Source organism: Xenopus laevis, chromosome 9_10L (assembly GCF_017654675.1).
Source record: "Xenopus laevis strain J_2021 chromosome 9_10L, Xenopus_laevis_v10.1, whole genome shotgun sequence".
NCBI classification, from domain to species: domain Eukaryota; kingdom Metazoa; phylum Chordata; class Amphibia; order Anura; family Pipidae; genus Xenopus; species Xenopus laevis.
This window is the reverse complement of record NC_054387.1, coordinates 7,868,156-7,885,245: the sequence shown is the minus strand read 5'-3', so window position 1 is coordinate 7,885,245 and position 17,090 is coordinate 7,868,156. Positions and strand designations below refer to the sequence as shown.

Here is a 17,090-nt window from a genome sequence, read left to right as displayed (position 1 = left end):
CATTCCGAGGCAGACTTTTAGCAGAAAGGCTTGAAAGAGTTTGTTGGAATAGGACATCTGTAAACCACCGGCAAGTTACTTCAATTTAACATCGATAAAACATTCCAGATGGAGGGAGGCAGCTGTGCCGCTCGCTTGCAAGCCTTGAAGCATCACATCAACCAAAGGAAATAAAATGATCAATACACACTTCAGTTTTAGAGAAGGGAAAAAGATTCTTCAGATGTACAAATGTTTTTAGTTTGTTTTTACCAGCAGACGATTTTTTATTCATCTTTACAATACAAAAAGCTCCCTAACAGAGGGACTAGCTCCACAAGGTGGATGATGTGGTGCTCCAGGCTGAAATTTAGGAGTGAATATAAATTTGGTTTAATCAATACGTCTAGACCAGTGATCCCCAACCAGTAGCTTGTGAGCAACATGTTACTCTCCAACCCCTTGGATGTTGCTCTCAGGGTCCTCAAAACAGATGCTCATTTTTTAATTCAAGGCTTGAAAGCAAGTTTTAATTGCATAAAAACTAAGTATAGTGCCAAGTAGAGCCTCCTATAGGCTGCCAGTTCACATAGGGGCTACCAAATAGCCAACCACAACCTTTATTTGGCACCCAAGGGACTTTTTCATGCTTGTGTTGCTCCCCAACTCTTTTTACATTTGAATGTGGCTCACAGGTAAAGGTTGGGGCCCCTGGTCTAGGGTTAGTGTGGCTTGTGAGACCAATGGCTATTGAGCCAACCTATAAGAGATTCTGGTATTTTCCTTCTAGTGGACAGTCTGTTTCTATTAATTGTAACCCCAAACTCGAGTTTAATGAAAAGCAGACCTTAATGTCTCTCATACCCATTACGAGAATAATAGGGGTCATTTACAACTGTAACTGCAGTTATGTTTTTAAAATGGGACAACGTTGTTGCACAAAGTGATGGCAATAATTAAAGTCTTGATTCTGAAGCTTGTACTTGTATAATTTTGTAGCCAAGTGCCATTTCAGCCTGTCTGTTTGCACCACACTGGCACTTGATGTTAGAGAGCCTTTCAGGTAACTCTAAGGTTCCCACTGTGTGCAGCATCAAAATTCGGCGGACAGGTTGACAATGAGGTTTCCTCTATCCGATCTGATTGATGTTGCATTAGAGGGCTGGTTATTAGTTGAGCAGATATTTCTTTTATGCATCTCGTCTGATGTAAATCAATATCAAAGTGTTGTGTGAAATTGCAAAAAAAAAAAACGGCATTATGCCTCGTCTATTTACCATACAAAGTGCAAATTGAATATTTTAGAGACTGCCACTTCTACAGAAAAATCCCTGTAATTGGTATTGCCTCAATATTTCATTTTTGTTTTTTGTTTTTTAATATTGAAACCTAAATTAGCCCACAAGTTTGGTTGAATGCTATTTGTAGAGCTTAAATTTGGTTGAATTCCTTGACTATGTATTCATCTGTTATCTGGCCTTTTGTTTTGGTTTTATGGAAATATAAGGGCTAAGGTGTAATTATTGTAGTTAAAAAATACATATAAAATGATTAAAAAAAGACCACCAATTGCAAACTGTGCCTTAAGATAGCGAGTGTGTGTCCTGGACAATTCCCTTTAATGATTGATGAGTAAGTCATTTACCCAGGGGGCCGGGCCTCTTTGTTTTATTCTTAGCATTAACAAGAACTACTGTACATTTACATTACTCATGTCTTTCATTTCCACCTTCCATAAATAAACTAAATGAAACCACTTATTCTCAGCGTGACTCCAACCCCCGCTGTATTTATACAGACATAACATTAAAGGGACGCTACTCCCTATGTATCCATTTTATTTTTGATCTACATAATTACATAGTTCAGTTGGGTTGACAAAGACCAATGTCCATCAAGTTCAACTTATACAAATGATCCCCAACCTACAGTATTAATCATCATATACCCTTTTTATTAGTAGAGTTTATATTTATATAGGAAGAAACTGGGTGCAAGTCTAATACATTTTAGAAGAAACTGGTGAATGTGCCCATAAGATTCAGAAATAGCGGTGGCAAATTGTTCATGAAAAGTGGCAGAATCCCCACATCCCACCGTATTGCCTCCCCATAAAGAGGAGGGTAATTCCAAACCTACATTACCTTCCACTTGACAGGTCTAAGTTGGCCATTGTGATGTCAAGATAAGCTGACCAACCCTGAGGTGTAGAAGTATTTAAGTATGTTGGATGCCCATTGAGAAGAAGAACCTGAGGGATAAGGGCTCAATAGTGCCTAAGCTGGGGTTTAAGTTTAGGCAAGGGACCCTCTGAACGGCATTTTTAGGTCTAGATCCAAACATCTAGACCTCCATCTAGGAGCACAAGTGGTTTTAGTAACTGAAGTGCCAATGCACCAGCAGTGTTGGACTGGGGTTCCTGGGACCCACCAAAGAACCTCTCTCCAGGGGCCCCATCATAACATAAGTGCTGCTGCCAAGCACCACCCATTATGTGCATGGCTTCTTAACAATATTGGGGTCCAAGGCAACAGTGAAACTTTTGGCCCCAAAAATGCACACCAACATTTTTAGGCCCTTTGCCACTGCCATTGGCTATAAATGACCCAGACCTGCCAGTCAGATCACTGCAGAAAAAGGTAATGAGCATATAAAACCCAGAAATGCCAGTAAGATCAGTGCAGAGAAAGGGGAAAGAAGAGCACATTAACCAAAACAGACATGCCTGAAATATCCGTGCAGAAAATGTGTAGAATAGATTATCTCCCCAACAGTTGCATAAGCAAAAGAGCCCCAACTTCTGCTTCTCTCTCTTCGGCAAGCTTCCATTCTGTTTCTTGACTCCTTAGAAAAAAGGTGCGGGTTTCTGTTGGGTGCACATTTGCACATGGAGAGGGCAAAGTGAAACGATGGGGGGAGCTCGCACGGAGGGGCTCATCAGAGGGTGCTTGTGGGAAAACAAGGGATAGGCAAAAGAAGAGGTACGTGCTTGGTGCCCCCTAGGTGCATGCCTCTTCTGCCTACCCCTAGTTCCGACCCTGGTGGCTGGGACCCACCAAGAGTCTGGCCCTGCCTGACCCAAATGCTTTGACTGAAGGTAGCCATTGTAATAATGATCATTCCTAGGGTCATGGTGAGACGTACAGAGTTTGGCTCAGCCAAAGATTATATTCTTATAATACACAAAAGCCGTGAATATCTTGTAAATTATATCCTTATAAACGGTGAGTAGTGATGTAATTTCTGTCACATGACTCACTAAAATTTGTGTATTATAATTAATAAAGTACCCCAAGTTGTAAAATATGAGGATATTATAAGTTACCTCGGAGTTCCATGACCTGTATAAAAACACTCGGCCTTCGGCCTTGTACTTTTATATGGTCATGAAACTCCTCGGTAACTTATAATATCCTTATATTTTACAAGAGGGGGTACTTTATTCACTATATTAATTACAGTTCCTATACTGTGTTCTAACAGACCAATTTTAATGCTTGTAGGTCTATAATTTGTATTGTATAACAGCTGTAATGCTGGATCTGGGTATTTCCAGTACAAGCTTAAAACACCATGTACTATAAACTCTCATATAATTCCAATAGTATACTATAGTGTTCTATATGTTAAGTGGAGTTTACTGTTCATGCCATCTAATACCAAAAGTCCTATACAATAAGTGGAAATGTTATACTATCCGCTAGCTGCTGTTTAAAGTACGTTTGAGCGTGTGCATATTAAACCAGGTGGAGGGGGGAATTATTGCTAAATTTTTGAGTTTAATGGGTCCGTCCGTCTTTTATTTCATCGCCAGGGCCAACCAATTGAACTGCAATTTATTCTATGCCAGATCTGTATCAAACAAACCCAGTGCACTGTTTGAACTGCAGAGATGCAAAGAGAAAATTAATAGACACTTTATCATTTTGCTTAAATCGTTCCAGTCTAATCCCCTCATTTTTTATCCCCCCCCCCCATCGCCCAAAAACAAATTTACAGCCGTGAAAGGTATCAGTCGCTCTCAGGCTAATATTCATTTGCAGATCGGAAATCTCTGCCGCAGAAGGTCAAACGTTGGAGTAACTTATTGATTCCTTTAATTATATTTATTGATGTGCAAATTGAAAGGAGGCGGGAGGAGAAGGGGCCACAAAGGAATCTTTCGTTAACCAGTAATAATGGCAAATTACACCGGGGCAGAATAATCTTCATACATCAATAGGCCGTTTTGCGTCATTGGAAGTAAATACGTTTTTACATCAGAAAGCCGAGGCAATCTTAAGAACTTGCATGTTGTATAATGAGCTGGTAACAAAGCAAGTGTTTTATTTAAAGGTTCTTTATTATGGACCTTAATTAAAGGATATGTTACTGTAATCTCCCTATGTTATAGTCCCCACGTTATTCTAATTTTCTTTGGCATAAAGGGCAATTACTGGTCTGACTCAATACGGGGTTTGTTTCTTTAGTATTGGGCCACTGGGCTCATATGCCACTCCCTGTAGCTGCCAGCCCTGTGTCTGTTAAATTGAATCCGCTAGTGACTTTCAAGGTTTCTTTGGCAGCACAATGTACCCCCTACTGTAAATAATGGGGAATCTGTGACCATATAAAGGCACAAGGCTGCAGGCTGAGTTATACAGGGAACTCTGAGTATCACTCATGTATTATAAGGGATAATGTACCCCCTACTGTAAATGATAAGGATATTAGAAGTCACTGAGGGGTTGTTCTGTGACCATATAAAGGCACAAGGCTGCAGGCTGAGTTATACAGGGAACTCTGAGTATCACTCATGTATTATAAGGGATAATGTACCCCCTACTGTAAATGATAAGGATATTAGAAGTCACTGAGGGGTTGTTCTGTGACCATATAAAGGCACAAGGCTGCAGGCTGAGTTATACAGGGAACTCTGAGTATCACTCATGTATTATAAGGGATAATGTACCCCCTACTGTAAATGATAAGGATATTAGAAGTCACTGAGGGGTTGTTCTGTGACCATATAAAGGCACAAGGCTGCAGACTGAGTTATACAGGGAACTCTGAGTATCACTCATGTATTATAAGGGATAATGTACCCCCTACTGTAAATGATAAGAATATTAGAAGTCACTGAGGGGTTGTTCTGTGACCATATAAAGGCACAAGGCTGCAGACTGAGTTATACAGGGAACTCTGAGTATCACTCATGTATTATAAGGGATAATGTACCCCCTACTGTAAATGATAAGGATATTAGAAGTCACTGAGGGGTTGTTCTGTGACCATATAAAGGCACAAGGCTGCAGGCTGAGTTATACAGGGAACTCTGAGTATCACTCATGTATTATAAGGGATAATGTACCCCCTACTATAAATGATAAGGATATTAGAAGTCACTGAGGGGTTGTTCTGTGACCATATAAAGGCACAAGGCTGCAGGCTGAGTTATACAGGGAACTCTGAGTATCACTCATGTATTATAAGGGATAATGTACCCCCTACTGTAAATGATAAGGATATTAGAAGTCACTGAGGGGTTGTTCTGTGACCATATAAAGGCACAAGGCTGCAGGCTGAGTTATACAGTATCACTCATGTACTATTAAATGCTATTTGCTAATTGATTCCTGAGTTTCAGTGTTGAGCTCAACGTATGGTTGGGGACATAACTATAGTCCTATTTTTAATACACCTTTCACTGGAGACCCAAATCAATACTTCCATCTTAATAGTGATAAAACCTACCTTAAGCACTGTGCTGCATAACAGGTTAGATAAAGAAGACTATTTCCAAGGGGAAACATTCTAAATTGCCTAATGGAGTTACATCTGTAAAAGTCCGGTCTGTTTGTATATTATTTGTTTGTTGGTTGTATTGCCGGGGGAAGGGGCAGCTGCCATGATTTTACCTGTTTTATTTTGCACAGGTAACGGTATCATTGAAGGTATCATTTTTATGTTTCAGACTGTTCCAGTAAAATCGAAGAGGAGCCGAATCTGACATTACCCGAAGACAACTAATGTTCATCAATGGAGTCATCTTCTGGGCATATAACTGTAAGTCTGGCTATTTGTATGGTCCTACACGGCTCTAGATCTATCCTATATTTATGCTGCAAGTCAGTGGTGGTCATGGGGCATTAACCTACAAGGAAAAACAAGATTAAAATCCCCCCCCAGCATGTTCAACCCATAGTTGTTTGTTCTATAATGAGTTCTGTGTCCCTATTATAATTTAAAGGGGTATTACAAGTCCCTGTTTATATAACAATGAGAGGGGGTTCATCATTCCAGTACGTTGGTTTCAATGATTCGTTACAGATAGATATACACGTTCCTCTTGTTCATGTGAAACTTCTGCAAGTTTCCTATCCCAAAAGTAATGCCCGTTCCTCTGTCTCATTTCATTTACTTTAATGCGACTGAAGGATTTCTTATTACAAGCAGCTAAAACCCCTTGCTTGGATTGTTTTGCTCACATTCCCATGGCCTCACTAATATAAACATATTAATATTCATAAACCAAAGCGTTGGAGGACCCTTGATATCCTTGATAAAGAACCTAATTTTGGCTGAAATGTTGTAAAAGTGAATAAAGAATAATGTTTCACTGATTTTGGAGTATTGGTTGAAAAAAAAAAATGGCGATGGAGAGGGCGATGGCGATAGAGATGGTGATAGAGATGTTAGAGAGGGCGATGGCGATAGAGATGATAGAGAGGGAGATGGCGATAGAGAAGGAGATGGCAATAGAGATGATAGAGATGGAGAGGGAGATGGCGATAGAGATGGAGAGTAATATAGAGAGAGATATATATATTCATACAGCATTGCTTTGTCTATGTAGGAAAGAACTTTGGGCTGCAGGGATATCTTTCCAGTCTGCTGAAGAAATACAGTGTTCTAATTTTTTTAAATTAATCTTGAACCGCTGAAGTAATAATGATATTTTCTTTTAATCCAGTGGTTCCCAGGCTACTGGGCTGCCCCCCCCAGAAAGGGACTTTGGGGCCCAATCCAAAGGTATAACTATAGATGAAGCAGACCCCGAGGCTGCAGGAGTTATAGGGGGGGCCCATGAGGCCTTAATTAATGAACAATTTCAACCTAAATTGGTAAAACAGGACATTTTGGCAGCCCTAAAATTATTTTGCTGTAGGGCCCAGTAATATCTAGTTATGTCACTGTTATTTAGGGTGAAATGTTATATTCTAGATCAGCTTCCCAAACTGTGGGGCTGGTCCCCTGAGGAGCTGGATGCACCCAACTTGAAGATCATGTTAAAGAGATGTTTTGCATGAACACTTCTTTGCTGTCCTCTAAGTTCAGAGAAACATGACCAAACACCGTAAGGTTTCCATACACCGGTATGGGATCCATTATCCGGAAAGCTTCGAATTACGGGAAGGGCCTCTCCCATACATTAACATTTTAATCAAATCATTAAATGTTGAACACATATATTTCCTTTTTCTGTGTAATAATAAAACAGTCGCTTGTACTTGATCCCAACTAAGATATAATTAATCCTTTTTGGAAGCCAAACCGGCCTATTGGGTTTATTTAATGTTTATATGATTTTCTAGTAGACTTTATGTATAAAGATTCTAGATCCCTTATCCAGAAACCCCCAGGTCCTAAGTATTCTGGATAACCGGTCCCATACCTGTATCTCTAACCCAATGTCAGCTGGTGCCCGAGCCTGAAGCTTCTGTTGATCCATCATTGGCTGTAAGGACACTGATATGATCTGAAGTTCTAGAATAATTCTATAATACTTCTAAAATACATTGCCAATAGGTTAGGATTTTTTTTCTGAAATATATTGAGTTAAATAACATTAAGTTGTATTTACACGCTCCTTGCATTGTTTTGCTTGCTTGTCAGGGTTAAAGGGTTTTTCTCTGCTTTTCTTCAAACATATTATTTATAAGGCACTCATGGGACACAAAGCAAAAAATAGAATTTTGTCTGATAAAAAAAAAAGCTTATTTGAAGTGTTCGTCTTTTCCATTTGTCCCCTGCAGATACTGGCGGCTGGTGCAGTACTCTCTTTTATAGCTGTTCCATTTATCTTAGCCTTATTTTAGCCATTAGCGACTATTAATTTTGCATCTGCAACTGTGAAGCAGCCAAGTGTATCAATTCTCAGCTGTGATAATGCTTATGGGGTGATTATTTCCACTTAAAGTTCTGAGTAGCTTCCAACGCAGCCCTGTACAGTATGTGCTCAAATCTGTATAGGTACAACCACATTTAAAGCCCAAAGCTCCCTAGGAATGCAGGGGCCCGACTCGGGTCGGACAACCTTTATTTATACTAAAGACGCCGAGCTATTCTTATGTTTGTAGCATTTTTTGGTGCTGCTACAGAGGATCCAGAAATTAATTTCATTCCACTTAAATATTTCATATGTTTATTTGAATTGAACTACAGGGGAATGGGGATTCCTACTCCCCAGTGGTTATAATATCTGTTGATTTGCAGCATATTCCAACCTGCTTAGTTCCTGCTTCTCCCTTTTATGAAATAGCCACAGTGGATCATTGATGGAAATGACATCTCTCGTTGCCTCCAGCAAACATCAGGCTCTAGAGTATTCACAGAAGGGAGAAACACATTTGTTTCTTCTTAAAGTTTTTACAAACTTTTTCTAAAAAAATCTGTGAACACTGAATGTTCTTGTTGCTCTCTAGATATAACCAGCTTGAAGGTCCCAGCCCAGCTTGAAGGTCAGCTAGGTTGAGATTTGGGGGAAATGCATTTTTGCTTTCCTAGATACACCTGAAAGCTCAGCTTGATAGTCAGGCTGACATGTAGGGAGAATGGCCATTTGATCCTACTGTATAAATATACCCGAAAGCCCAGCTTGATGGTCACTTAGGTTGAGATATAGTGAGAATGCCTATTTGATCCCCTAGATACACCTGGATGTCCAGATTGATGGTCACTTGGGTTGAGATATGGAGAGAATGCCTATTTGATAACCGTTATACACCTGAAATGCCAGCTTGATGGTCACTTGGGTTGAGATATGGAGAGAATGCCTATTTGATCCCCTAGATACACCTGGATTTCCAGCTTGATGGTCACTTAGGTTGAGATATGGGGAAAATGCCTATTTGATCCCCTAGATACACCTGGATGTCCAGTTTGATGGTCACTTGGGTTGAGATATGGAGAGAATGCCAACTTGATCCCATAGATACACCTGGATGTCCAGCTTGATGGTCACTTGGGTTGAGATATGGAGTGAATGCCTATTTGATTCCCTAAATACACCTGGATGTCCAGCTTGATGTTTACTTAAGATGAGATAAGGGGTAAATGCCTACTTGATCTCCTAGATACACCTGAAAGCCTAGCGTGATGGTCATTTAAGTTGAGATATGGTGAGAATGGGTATCTGGTCCCTTAGATACACTTGAAGGCCCAGCTTGATGGTCACTTGGGTTGAGATATGGGGAGAATGCCTATTTGATGCCCTAGATACACCTGGATGTCCAGCTTGATCGTCACTTAGGTTAGGATAAGAGGTGAATGCATATTTTGACCCAAGATACACTTGAAAGCCCAGCTTGATGGTCACTTGGGTTGAGATATGGGGAGAATGCATATTTGATCCCTAGATACCTGAAAGCCCAGCTTGATGATCAGACTAAGAATGCAAATTTGTTCCCCAAGATACACCTGAAAATCCCAGCTTTAGGGTCAGTTAGGTTGAGATCTAGGTTGCACACATTTTCCGTCCTGCATATTTTTGAAGCAATGATGAATACATCAATGTTTTTCTATATCGGTAAGCTTGTTCTGATCTAAGGGGGGAGCCCTGGCTAAAGGTTAGGCATACATTGGGTGGTTGAACCAGAAACGTAAACCACTAGAGTAAGGGGATACATTGCATTTTACGGATACAAATAACCTATTATTGATACAAATGCATTCGGTTGAAGGTGAAAGACCTTGCTTACAATCTAAAAGAAAGGGGAGTGAGACATAAGACCATGATCTTTATAACCCTGTTCTCTAAGAAGTCCAAATAGCAGAAGCATCACTCTGACATGATTCAGATTCTTTATCCCAATTAAATTTTCCCTTAATGAATTCTCCCTGTTTATGCCCAAATCAAAGGCCGTCCAGGGTGGGCAAGTTGAGAAGAAACCGGTCACTGCTACGTGCCTAGCTAATATGTTTTCCCCTCTCTCGGTCATGAATAAATCATGGGCTTTGTATTTGCATAAGTAGAGCAGTATGATCTTGAGGAGAAATTCACTTTGATTTATTTGTTTAAACATGAATAAATATAAAAATTTGCATTATTTCCCTTAAAAACCATGGTTTTGTAAATTTGTTAGTCTTTCATAAAATCCCCCAATTTCTCTGCTCTTTAAGTGGCAGTAAAGGTTTAAACATTGGGGGGGTACCAATATGTTGGGTTCCTCCGTGGGTCAAATTGCTAACCTTGTGATGAAGCATTGGCCCAGGTTTTTCTTTAAGGACTGCCATAATCTTGACTAGCACAGAATATTTAGGTTACCCTTATGTGGAGCATTGCTTTGGGCATGCTCATATAGAGGCAATGGGAAAGGGGCTTCTATTATTTTGTAATCAAATTACTTTCTAACCTGCATTAGGCACGGGTCCAAAGATGGTTTGGCGTGCGACCCGTGAGACTACAGAAAATGTAATTTCTAAAAAGTGATATTCATATTTTGTGATGAATTATGTACAACGCTGTACAGTGTTCCCCATGTAAAACTGTATCAAGGAAATAGATCATGGCACAAACAGATGAATTAGTGTTTGCTTTCATTTCTACTAATAAAAAATACATAAATACAGGAATTCTGAAAAACTGTTCATTTTCATCCAAACCCTTGTAATCAGGTACTAACCAACTGGGTTGTTGGGTACATGAATGTGCCATAGCAGTGTAGCCAGGAAAGGAGTGTTTTTGGAATATTTTCACCAACTCTCCAGGGACAGTGGCCCACTTAATGCAAGAGGATGGTCTAATGAGGACATACTATATGTAGCCAAAATTCTCCTTGGATTATTCTCTTGGATCTGTGGTTTGACTTGTATGTGGAGTGCTAGGGGGTACATGGAAAGGTTCATATTCCCCTTCAAAAAGGGCTTTCAGACCAAGATCATTCCACTTTTGAAGACCTCCTCTGAGGTCTTTTTTTGGTTGTAAATCTGCTGCCATCTGCAGAGCTGGCGTGGCAGTGGATTGGCGGTCTTTCTGTGCCGGGAAACGGCCATGTGTTATTTGCCCTAGCGTTAAGCTGGCCATACATGGCGGAGATCACCAAACAAGTGGCTCTTTTCTGATTTTGGCATCCATGGGCTGGGCTAAACTGTGCTGATCCGATCCTCTGGTTCCTTGGTGGGTCTATGGAGACCCATCAATGTGCTTATGCGTTCAATGGGAACTTGTAACTAGTCAATTTAAGTCTAGATATTGTGCCAGTAAAAAGTCTGCCTGGAGGGGCCGAGTTTGCATCTTTCCTTTGCCCAAGTATAGCCACCTCTACTTCACTGGAGCACCTCTCTACAATGCTGGACTTTAGAGCCCTGACAAACAGGGTGGGAAAGCATTTGGAGGAGCTTAGCTGCCCGTGCTAGAGGAGATTAATCTCAGAGCGACTTCTCCTTGTGTCATCAAAACACAACAGGGCTTGGGTTACATAGCAGAAGGTCCTTCAAGCAAGACAAAGGGTCTGGTGCCCCTGTTAGAGGGAAAACTAGATCAGATGACACAGGTAATTGAATTAACTGGAATTCAACAGTAACAAAACAGGTGTCCTCTTTGCCCATAACCCAATACTTGCCACCTTCTCTATTTGGAATGTCACGATTTATTTAAGAATCTGTGACCTTCATTTTTTGGAAAGTTTCTCTGGCTCTTCTTTTCACAATGTTCCATTCCAAAAGTGTTTTTCAATGGGTTATTTGTCTTCTAACATTATATTCCTGTCTTTTTAGATAAAGTGGGAAATAGAAAGAAATTCTGAGGGCAAAATGCAAGTTGTTGTCCAACAACCCCTTCCTCTCTTTATAGACAATGTTCCCTTTCTCTGTAGCTGAGGCTTTATCCGCTAGTGAAGTCTTCATCTGTTATAAATACGCCGGCAAGAGGGTTGATTTTATAGCCAAGTGCATCAAATCCTTGAATCTGCACTAATTGGCCACAACATAGAAATAGTAAAAAGGCAAACATTTAGTTACCTTGGTAGCATTTCTTTCGCGGTTCTGACGACTATCCCTGCTGCTTACTCATGTTTGATACATAGAATCAGTGCAATTCACAATGGTTGACATGGTAACTGGACAAGATCGTATGAGATTATGGCCCACTTTGAGTATGAGTAATTACCATGCATTCTGGTAAACTAAGGAGATGTGTTTAATGCAGTGAGGAATAAAATAGCTTGGTTTCAATGTTTAACATAACCTCTAAAATAAAAATCAAGGCATATCAGTCTTGTAAAAGCCTAGATTAACCATTATAGTATCTTAACTTCCCCTTAAATGTGAATGACGGCACCTTGCAGATCCAACAGTGATGGGTAATCTGGTTCAGGAACTATAAATCAGTTTTGAAATTTGTCAGTAGAGCTCCATGCTGCCATCTTTGTCTATATTCCCATTGTTTCCAAAAACAAATAGACAAAGAGGGCAGTTTGACCTACTTTAACCAATGCATTTTTTAAGGAGGAGTAGCACCCAGGGTCCAAGGTTGGTTGTATTGACTGGAGGTGCCTATGAAATTGAAACTCCTTGGTGAATTGGTCTTTTGTTGTACTTTTAAGGAGAACGAAACCCCTAGAAATAACTGGGCCCCCTACCAAAGCCCTACTTTCCATCACCTGAATCGAACTACTTAGGACACCTAAATGTGGCTGTTTCTTCTGTCTTTTTCTGTAAAGCAGAGTAGTAAAGTGGGATTAACCGGAGCTATCTCAAGTCCTCACCAGTCCTTGCCCATGCTCCTGTTATAAGGTTGGTAAGAAGAAGACCTGAAGCAGTGCAAGATGGCACCTACCTACTCTACTGTAGTATTACTGCTATACAGAACATAATAGTGGAAACTGCCACATTTAGGGGGTCCAAAGTTGTGCATTTCAGGAGGGGAGGTCTCTGGAGGAGCTATTACTAAGGGTCATTTAAACTTACCATGACTTGTGTTTTTTTGGAGAGCTGCTAAGAGGCCGAAAGTGTTCTTGGGAAGGTTTAGATCCTCTGTAATAGCAATTAGAATTCACAGACCACCTCGGCAGAATAGAGAGCAATGTAATCGAATCTCAACTACTTTCTCGTGAATGGACGCGGGTAATGATGTGCCATGTGGTATCTATCAGCGGAACCAATTAGGTGTGTCTTACATCTGTGCGCAGGTGAGGTCCTGTCACCGAAATTTTCCTGCGTGATTTATGGAAATAATGATGCCATCAAGACATATGAATAATTTCGCACACTGGTGCACATTTAGAATAGCATTTAGCATCTCCAAGTGAATCCAATTAAACTCACTAACGCGGTTCCTGCTGAAATACAATAGTTCTGTCGGTGCCAAGTGATTCCTTTATCTTTCCATAGAGATGGGAATGGACAGTGACATGATCTAGTAGCTAATGGTTTTCACTTTGACGCGTTCAATAAGCAGCAAGGTGTTTTGGATTCTATCCTTTGGATTTTGTTGAGTTTGAAGTTTCTGTATCTCTGTATTTTGTAGGGGTTTCTTCCTCCAGATCTTGGGAGATGGTCATCCAATTTAAAGGTGCAATTAGTTAGATTGTTGGGTTCCCCCTAAACCATTTTGAAGTGACCAATAGTCAGGACCTTACAGTAGATATGGCTCTATAATTACATCACTGGTTTATAGACCTGTAGGGGGGATTGTTTGTTGTTGACTTTGCACTGCATTTTACTACTTCTTGGGGAGAATAGTGGTATTTTAATGAATTGTTGCAGTTAATTTATTTTGTACAGATGAGGGTAACTACGGGGCATCACAATAAGGGGTATTGAGCAGCATAACTGGTTAATCCAGTCCTGTTTTTAGTGCCCTTCTGTTAAATAATAGCAATATCTTGACTATATGCATGTCAATACAACCTTGGCCAATCTTGACCATGTCAAGAGCTTCTAGCCTTTGTAGAATTATTGCCTTCCCAAACACTTATCTGACCAGCTTTGGGCTTGGAATACCAGGCTGTTTGGAAAAGTGACAGATCTGCATATGCTTCCATGTTTTCCATTCATTGACCCTGGGACAAAGATGGTTTTCCTAGCCACTATCTGGTCTGAGTTGAGTGTAAGATCCTGATGGGTGAAGGCCACATCAGATCATGAGCGTGTTCTTCTCCCAATGCGTATTCACAGGGCCCCTTATCCAGTAGTTGGTCCAGTGGCCCAAAGATCTGCTCTCTTGGCCACTTTACCAGAAGCTACAAGATTGTACGGGCAGCTGTGTTCAGACTTGGGAAGAAATTTCAAATTAAATTGAAAAAAAGTCAAATTAAAAGTTGAATACCTAAGAAATGCTAAATAAGAAGGGCAGAGGAGGAGGAGAAATAAAAGTTCAGAAATGCATTGGTTCAGCAGTAAAAGAATATGGGGTCCATTATCTGGAAGCCGTTTATCCAGAAAGCTCTAAATTACAGGAAAGCCGTCTCCCATAGACTGCATTGTAATCAAATATAATTAAAGTTTTTAAAAATGATTTTCCTTTTTTCTCTGTATTTATAAAACCGTACCTTGTACTGTACTTGATCCCAACTAAGGTATAATTAATCCCTATTGGAGGCAAAGACTGAAGGTATGAAGATCCAAATTACAGAAAGACCCGTTATCCGTAAAACCTCCGGTCCCAATGCATTCTGGATAACAAGTCTCATACCTGTATATGAAACACCAATTCCTTCAGTTACTAATACTGAGTGAAAGAGACATTGAGATTGGCCGATGGACTAATAATTGCTCTAATAATGACAAGAGGTTTGTCTATTCAATTTGCTCTAATAATGACAAGAGGTTTGTCTATTCAATGAAGCTTTCCCCGGGGTCTCTCCTAAGCAATATCCCCCCCGGTACTGAATCAATCATTCCATTGGATTCATTGGTTTGTACTGAAGGTGAGATTAATCTTCTAAGGATAAAACTCCCCTAAGGTGAATGGGAATCTTCAGATTCATTTATGGCTGACACCGGAGGTATCCACAGGGAATTCTCAGCCTATAGCCAATCATCATCTCGGCAGCTGGCTGAACAGACGCATTCCATCCCTGCTCTGCAGCTGTCGATAGATCAAAATAGTGTGATTGATAATGGATTTTGTATTATCTATAGGTGCTAACATCTGGGAAGAGCTGCACCTGATATAATGAGAGAGAGATATATATATATATATATATATATATATATATATATATATATATATATATATATATATATATATATATATATATATATATATATATATATATATATATATATATATATATATTTATAATTTGCACGCTCCTATACTTTTGCTTGGTGCTAGTGAGCCTGTCATTCCCTAAGTCAGGACTTTTAAATTAACACTTTCCCTAAGCTATTCCACTTCAAAACTATTTGTGAAGGACTTTGTGTTACTGTATTCCATCTCTCTTACATACATACTTGTACAGAATGCTCGGGACCTGGGGTTTTCTGTATAACGGATCTTTCTGTAATTTGGATCTTCATACCTTAAGTCTACTAGAAAATCATATAAACATGAAATAAACCCAATAGGCTGGTTTTGCTTCCAATAAGGATTAATTATATCTTAGTTGGGATCAAGTACAGATATGGGACCTGTTGTACAAAATACTCGGGACCAGGGGTGTTCCGGATAATGGATCTTTCTGTAATTCAGATCGTCATACCTTGTCTACTAGAAAATCATGTAAACATTAAATAGACTGGTTTTGCTTCCAATAAGGATTAATTATATCTTAGTTGGGATCAAGTACAAGCGACTGTTTTATTATTACAGGGAAAGAGGAAATATATATATTTTTTTAAAATGTGGATTATTTGGATAAAATAAAGTCTATGGGAGACAGGCTTTCTGTAATACTGAGCTTTCTGGATAACGGATCCCATACCTGTACCGCTCTGTAAGGTACTTGCCCAGATGCTTTCACTCAATTGCGACGGATACTCCAGTCCATTTCTCTTAGACAGAAATCCTGATGGGTCTGGGCAAGGGTCCCCCCCATAATGTTTTTAATCATGGTTGCTAGGGTAATTTGGACCCTAGGAACCAGATTGCTGAAACCATTGTCTAATTGTAGCTGTGACAAGTAGCTGCTACTAGTAGCTCTGTGTGTCTTCACCCTTAGACAAGGCAACCGGGAACTTGGCCAAAGACACAAGAATATTCTCAGTGTAGGGAGTCAAGTCATCCCCAAACAAGTTAATGGCACCCCCTAATTAGGATAAGGCTACAGGGCTATTTATAAGACGACTGAGCACAAGCTTCATTGTGGTTCCTCTCCTGACTGATCCCCCTGTTCTACACAGAACAAAACCTCAACGACTATAAATGACAGGGTCACGGAGGGAAGTTGTGGTTATGGGTAATTTTTGTTTTGTTAACACTTTGCGTTCCAGCTCATGTGTAGGTTCAAGTTATCTCTATGGTTCACCTTCTCACAGGCCAATAAGTTAAAGTTTAATATGTTCTAGAATGGACAATTCTAAGCAACTTTTGAATTGATCTTTATTTTTTTTTATATTTTTAGTTTCTTAATTGCTTGCCTTCTTATTCTCACATTTTCATTCTTTCAAATGGGGGTCACTGACCCCATCTAAAAACAAATACTCTGTAATTGCTACTTTGCTATTCAGGTTGTTAGGGTAATTTGGACCCTAGCAACCAGATGGCGAAATTTCAAACTGGAGAGCTGCTGGATAAAAAGCTAAATAACTCAAAAACCACACATCATAAAAAATGAAGACCAATTGCAGTTTGTCCCATAATATCCCTCTCTACATCTTACTAATAGTTAATTTAAAGGTGAACAACTATTGTTTCGAGGCACAGATGTTTTATGCTCCCTTTTCAGGGTCTATTTCTTTTTATTAAG

The 17,090-nt window shown here is 39.8% G+C and overlaps 1 long non-coding RNA gene across 1 annotated transcript in view; it reads left to right on the top strand.

The window, feature by feature from the left end:
* The window catches only part of LOC108700870, an 84,502-nt gene that overhangs the window by 41,202 nt on the left and 26,210 nt on the right, over positions 1-17,090 (top strand). Inside the window, exon 2 of the long non-coding RNA XR_001933055.2 lies at positions 5,933-6,024. This is a non-coding gene — a long non-coding RNA (uncharacterized LOC108700870). The remainder of the gene's footprint in view (positions 1-5,932; positions 6,025-17,090) is intronic.